At 33.1% G+C, this 6,735-nt stretch overlaps 1 protein-coding gene across 3 annotated transcripts in view; it reads right to left on the bottom strand.

Moving 5' to 3' along the window:
* Nucleotides 1-469: 469 nt before the first annotated feature.
* Nucleotides 470-6,735, bottom strand: part of kitlga (kit ligand a) — a 42,999-nt gene continuing 36,733 nt past the window's right edge. For 2 of the 3 annotated variants that reach the window (XM_088647188.1, XM_088647186.1), the window contains exon 10: nt 470-5,971. The gene's annotated coding sequence lies outside the window, so the exon portion shown is untranslated. The remainder of the gene's footprint in view (nt 5,972-6,735) is intronic. The other variant, XM_088647187.1, reaches the window with a different exon arrangement.

The following is a 6,735-nucleotide window of genomic DNA, read 5'->3' as shown; positions in this document are numbered from 1 at the left end:
GGATACAACAGAAACACCCCACCAAGGATTCTCTGGAATCCAAAGCCCTAATCACTACTTCAATCTAATGCCTATTGGAAATAACTAAACGGGATCCCTAGATCTATAAGCCACAAACAAGACTAAATTTCCTGCTTCCATTGATCCCCTTCTGTATTTTCTTATGCTTGAAAATTTCTGTGTGTCTAATGTAGCAATGCAATCCTTATTTCAAATATTTGATACAAATCTTTGTCTTAATGCAGGCTACCTGCAAAGATTTTTTATAAGACAGCATCAACAGATTTTGTCAATCATTAGTTGCATGAACACTAGCATGAACTACTGTAAAGCTTTTTACAAAAATAGGCTAGGAAGGTACAGAATGTAATAACTTTAAGGCACAGATGGTAGTGGAAAGGGACTGAATGGTGTAGAATTGTTTCTGCCTCTTGTGCAACCAGAATGTTCACAAAATTCAAACAAAGACAAAAGTAGATAAACTTTTATTTTATATATATATTTATATTATTACAAAAATACAGAATGAGCTGCTACCCAGACATCCACTGGGCTACAGTTTACTTTACTGTTTTGGCACCCAAACTAACCTCCTAACTGGTAGCCTTTTGTTTTAGATAGTTTGTATGTATTAAAATGTCAAGTTAAAACCATTGAAAATCTTTTTCTCTGTACGGAATGATGTTTCTGCCTGCTTGAGTTCCAATAAACAACTGTATTACATAAACAACATTGATTTCTTCTGTGGAGCAAAACCTTAAATTCTAGGGGATGCCACCAATAACAATTGCTTAGACAGCTTAAAACTGCTTGAACTCAGAACTTTCATACAATATGTAAAACCTTCAAACTTCTAAAGTTTACTATAAAACATTCTTTCTTTTTTCTTAAACAGTTGCCGCATCTGGCAACATCAAACTATAACCTGACTGGGTGCTGGAATAAAGTAGACACAGCCCTATCAACTGCATCATTATCAGTTGAGCTGGGATTCACAAGTTTCAAAACATTTTTGTAGCCTATTTGTTATGCACTACTGAATTATATGATAGAAAAACAAAGGAGTTACAGTGAAAAACAAAATAAATGTGTGCTGAAGCACAAAAAAATAAAAAAATGAATGCTTATAATTGTAACACATAGAAATTTACCACACCAAAAAGTTTTCATCCTTAACATTACATTCACTCAGACTTATAGGTCCACCAATATGGTATTTAAGAACAAAATTCATTTGAATGATAAATACAATGTCAATTATATCCAAACCACACATGTTTTCAAAACATACTTTTTTGACCCAAATACCCTTAATGTCACAGTTGTATTGCCTACAAAATGGTGTAATTATTACGAAATTGTATCTTTTTTACTGCTAAATCAGGTTTATTACACAATAGAGAAACAGTTAAAGTATGTTTAAAATAGTTATGCCCAAAAGAAATGGTCAAAATATCACATTGCCAGGAAATGTAATAAATAATATGAAGGAAAAAGCAAGGGAAATAAGGAATGACAACATCGGATCAAAATGAACTTGTGTTTTGGCAGACGTTTAAGTACAGGCAATTAACATAAACTAAAGTTACACTGGATAAGAGGTTTTGTAGAAAAATCATTGAAATAAAAACATTAAAGCTGTAAATTAATACAATGAATATATTTATTTCCTACTTTGAAAAAGCTGACCTTGTGATAAACTGCTTGACAGATAGACACAAATTATTTTACTGTTATGGATGCATTATCATAAAAGTAGACTGCCTGGAAGAGAAGTTTCCATGCACAAATTCCAGTGTCTGTTTTGAAAAAAATACATAACATTCTTTTATTTATATATGATGCAATCAACAGGGACATATCCACATGGGATTCGTAAGACAATATTAATTTCACCACAATGCCATTCTTCTTATTTAAAGCCCAGATTAATCCCTTCAGTACAATCAACAATCCCAATTTTTGGCAGCTGCCTATTGAGTGAACAGAAATGTAAATTAAGTGAGGAATTTTGTTGGGATATTTATCCTCAATTAGGATAACATTTTGACTAACATCAAGGAGAAATGCGTCTATATTCATTTCAGTGTTTATTCCTTTACTTCTGATGTAAAAAGTGAATTATTTTATTCTTTATTTTAGTATGTTATAATTTATTTTTCTCCCATACCCAGGGAGTAAAGAAAGAAGAGAGGTCGTCTTCCATCCATTTGTTTTTTTAACTGCTTCTTCCAATTCAGCGTCATGGGGGAACTGGAGCCTATGCCAGCAACAGGTGCAAGGCAGGTAACCATTGTAGGGCAAACAGACACAAACACAGACATGCACACACACCAGGGCAATTTTCCCAGAAGCCAATTAACCTACCAGTACAGTATGTTTTTGGATTGTGGTAAAAAAAACAGAGCACCCAAATGAAACATATGCAACAGGGAAAAGACACACGAGCTACTTACAAGAGAGGTTGAAATCAGCAAAAATACCAGGTTCACCTTTTAGTTACATACAGTATCTATATCAAATGAATGTGATCTTATTTATTTGAAATGTGATATTTCTTTTAAAAAAGTTCCCAAATGCAACAACATTTCATATTCAGCAAACATTGAACTGATCCACTTATAAAAAGGTGTGAATTCAAAAAGTTATTTAAAAAAAAGTTTACTTTTGCCTACAGCATCTAAACTTTATAGACAAGTAATATATGTCTAAAATCCTTAAAATTAATCAAGCAAACTTCAAGTTAAATGTGTAACAGAGATGTTTTCAGCTAACAAACGTGGGAATTTTTTCATTTTTATGTACTGAAGAAATACAATTTGGACTATAAAGAATACAAATCATTTTTTGCAGGTAATTAAACTATGAACTGCAAGATAAGCAGTTTAAATTTCCTCCAGACAAATAAAAATTCACCTGGGTTCACATACAAAGTTGTTTTGTGGAAAATAAAACAAAGAACATGAAGAATCAAAAGAATATGAATATGAGTCAAGCAATTCACTAAAATATTTCTTCAGTAGTTATTTCCAGTAGGTTTATAATATCCCCCTTAAAATTCTATACTTAATAGTTTACAAAATTCCTTTTTAAGGCTTTTTATATAAGGTTGAAGCTAAGGACTTACAATGACAGTTGTATATCTGGACATCTGAACATCTGAGTTCAGTCATAAATAGATCATAATTCATATGAGTATGTATTCCTCCCTAGGAGGGCAAAAATAGTGCCTTTTACATCCTCAGAACATGTGAATACTCCACAAGTCAGAAAAGGCTCACTGGAATAGTCTGACACTGGAATATGTCAATAAAATTTAGACCATTTTGACAAGCTTATATAATTTCCTATTTAAGTGATTCACCAATTTAGTTTAATTTTTTAAAACAAGGACTTTGCCATCCATCTGAAATTTGTTGATTATCCACTGTTTTTACATATTGTCCTGCTCTTATTTGGAATATTATGGAATGAAATTAATCTTAAATGTAAACCTTAACTCAACATGAGCCTGAATGTACAGTATAGATGTGACTCCACCATTGCATGGGATTAATTATTACGGTCAATCTAATGTCTATTTTGTTTTTGTAGACAACAATAAAAAGAATAGATTTGCATTTCTATTATGACATTCAATTTAAAACAGTAGCATGGAAAAAATGGACCCTGAATAATAAATCTATAGTATTTTGTTAAAAGATGACATGACTTATCCTTCCTGTGACTAAAGAATTATGCAAAAAAAAGTATTGAGCATTAAAAGCTGTTGTGTTTTTAATGATTCTCAGTATATATTACTAATGATTAATATTTTGATTTAATAACCTTATTACCTTCTTACAGAGGCTGTCACTTACAAGTATTTTTTAGTTTAGCTCTTGGTCAGAAATTCAGTGTTTCTAACTTATCTGAATCTTAATTATTGCCTATTTTCAAGTAAATTACAAAAATTACTTTAAAACGTACAGGGGGTTCAGTTTAGTTAGAGCAATATGCCTTGAAAAATACTTTTGTTGTAATCCACAAATACATTTTTATATGACACTTCAAATTTACATCTTTGTAGTTTGTACTGTCACTGGCTACTACATTTTTTAAATAAATGATGGCAGGAGTTCTGAAAATATCACAGTTTAGTAAGTCTACAGCAATTTTGTGCAAACACAAATGCTTTTTGGGTGGTACATTTGTTAGGAAACATTGCAATCAGCTGAGCCTATACTAATTTGTTAAAAAATGCAATATAAAAATTTACATAAACAGGTAAGAGATAAGAGATAACTTTATTAGCCATATACAATTGCTTGCATTAGGAATTTGTCTTTTCACATACCCCAACTTGCTCTCCATTAGACACACAGACAGAGAGAAGCTTGGGGTCAGAGCGCAGGGTCAGCCATTGTACAGCGCCCCTGGAGCAGTTGGGGTTAAGGGCCTTGCTCAGGGGCCCGACGGAGTAGAATTCCTCTGCCGGCTGCGGGATTTTAACCAGCAACCTTCCAGCCACAGGCGCAGATCCTTAGCCACAGAGCCACCGCTCTGCTCCTTTATTACTATAATAAGTAATAAAGGTACTTATTATAGGGAACATATTAAAATAAATAACAAGGGTAAGCTTGATGACAGTAGGATATTATTCATATTTAAGAAATTTAGGCTTGGAAAGCAGTATTACTTCTATTTGCTTCACTTACTGTATATGTATAAAGGAACTGTAATTTACAGATGAAGCTTTCATAGCAGCCCTAACGTAATTCCTAACTTTGCCTTGGTGGTTCTTGCAAGGACTACAATGAATTTGGCTAGGCAATCAATTTTTATACAAGCTTCACAATATGAATAGAGACAAAAATCAGAATATTTAAAGAAGGTAGTGTTAAATACTATCATTTACCTACTGCATACTTTGTTTCGTTCCTTTATGCTATGGTTACTTCATCCATGTTTTCCCACTTATTTTCAAAAAGGAAGTGAAAAAGTTCTACATTTTCATATTCGCATCTAATGGGAAAAAACCAGGTTTGTCTGGGTATTGTTAACTGAATTTTCTCATATAAACAATGTATACAATGATTGCTACGGTCTCAAAAACACAGATAGCTATATTTCTCCATAAATATTTTACTGTAGTACATGTATTCTGATCACCACTGTTGCAACAGTATTTGTGCTGTGCTATGTTACTATGACTTCAAAATTACATGATGATAAAAAAACAACTATCGCAATGTGAGTATGAACCTCATAATATCTTAGGAGTGATTATCTCTGTTCATCAGTTTGCCATTAACACGAGTTTTGTCAAAATCAGAAAAAAAAGATCCATCAATGGAGGTAGTGATCATTTGTGGGTGAGTTTATCCAAATGGAGGGGGGATAAATGGGGGGGTGAGAAAATAGTCCCAACACCATGTAAACCCTTAAAAGTGCAAATTATATTGATCTTGGCAATTTTTGCTGGTTAACATTTCTCACAAACTCTGCCAAGCATTCATCCAATAAAAATACAAAAATACACATATTCTCTTTGATAAAACTTCCTTTAAACCATATTGAATCAGAAGATTACATCCTTTTCACGTTTCAGTGTTTTTCTGAATAATGCAGTCCTGTTTGAAAATCCTCACCTGCTCATTAATCGGTATGTTTAAGGCAGAGCAGATGCATAGATGAGTACAGCTGGTGTCACGCTCTGGGTTTGCAGATAACGTACCAGGGAAGGCAGGTAAATCCTTTCATCTGTCACTTTCAGGTTAATGTTTCTGTTCATGAAAAAAACAGACTTTGGTCTCTGTTTTGGCAGTGCTCCTGGGAAAGAACAGTCATCTCAAGCGTAGCTTCACCATCTTGAGGGTTCATGTTAATCTTGGAGAACACAAGAAGCCAACATTTGTCCTTCACTTCAAGAAGATTTAGAAATGTGTCCAAATGAACAGCTTTGCAAGAACAGCTGCATAAAACCTGCAATCTAAAGAGAGCAGGGAAAACAGATTTATCTCTCAGCATGTACCTTCTGAGATGTGGGCACACTGTCATAAGCAGTGCTAAATTGTGCATTTTGCCTAGATTAATTTACAAGAGTAATTGTAGATATTGTTTTCACAATATTGTAATTACAAATGAAAGCAATTCCCATTTTTTAAACATGAATTAGTTAATGTAACACATCAATGAAATGCTGTTCTTGAAGAGTATATGTACATATACTTTATAACTATACTGAATAAACACTTTCCAAAGTTTAAATAACAGATGGAAAATAATTCAAAACAGTTGTACTGTATGTCATTTGACTCCTTCTTTACTTTTTTGTCATTTGTGGAATGCAGTACCACAACTATGAGTCTACTGTAAGACAATGTTTGCAAAAATACATTTAAAACATTGCCTTTATGACATTTTAGTGTGTTAAATTTTTGCACTTTTACAGTGGTTTTCCTATACAATAACCTGCAATGCATTTCTTGTGATTTCTTGTAGTTTCATTATCTATGGTGTTCCATTGTAAACATTCCTTAAACACATTTATGATGGAATTCCTAACTTCACCGTACAGTAGTAAAGTATAATGAACCCATGAGAAACCAGAGACAATCTGCACTCAAGTCACAGAAAAATGATAGTGAACTGTGGAAATCTTATCAGAACATTACTACAGTGAACTCCCATTAGGGCAGATCACCTGAAATATCACAGGGGGAATGTTTCTAAATGTATTAGGGGAATGCCCTA

Source organism: Lepisosteus platostomus, chromosome 9, assembly GCF_059453375.1.
Source record: "Lepisosteus platostomus isolate fLepPlt1 chromosome 9, fLepPlt1.hap1, whole genome shotgun sequence".
Taxonomy (NCBI): Eukaryota; Metazoa; Chordata; class Actinopteri; order Semionotiformes; family Lepisosteidae; genus Lepisosteus; species Lepisosteus platostomus.
This window is presented reverse-complemented; position numbering and strand designations above follow the sequence as displayed.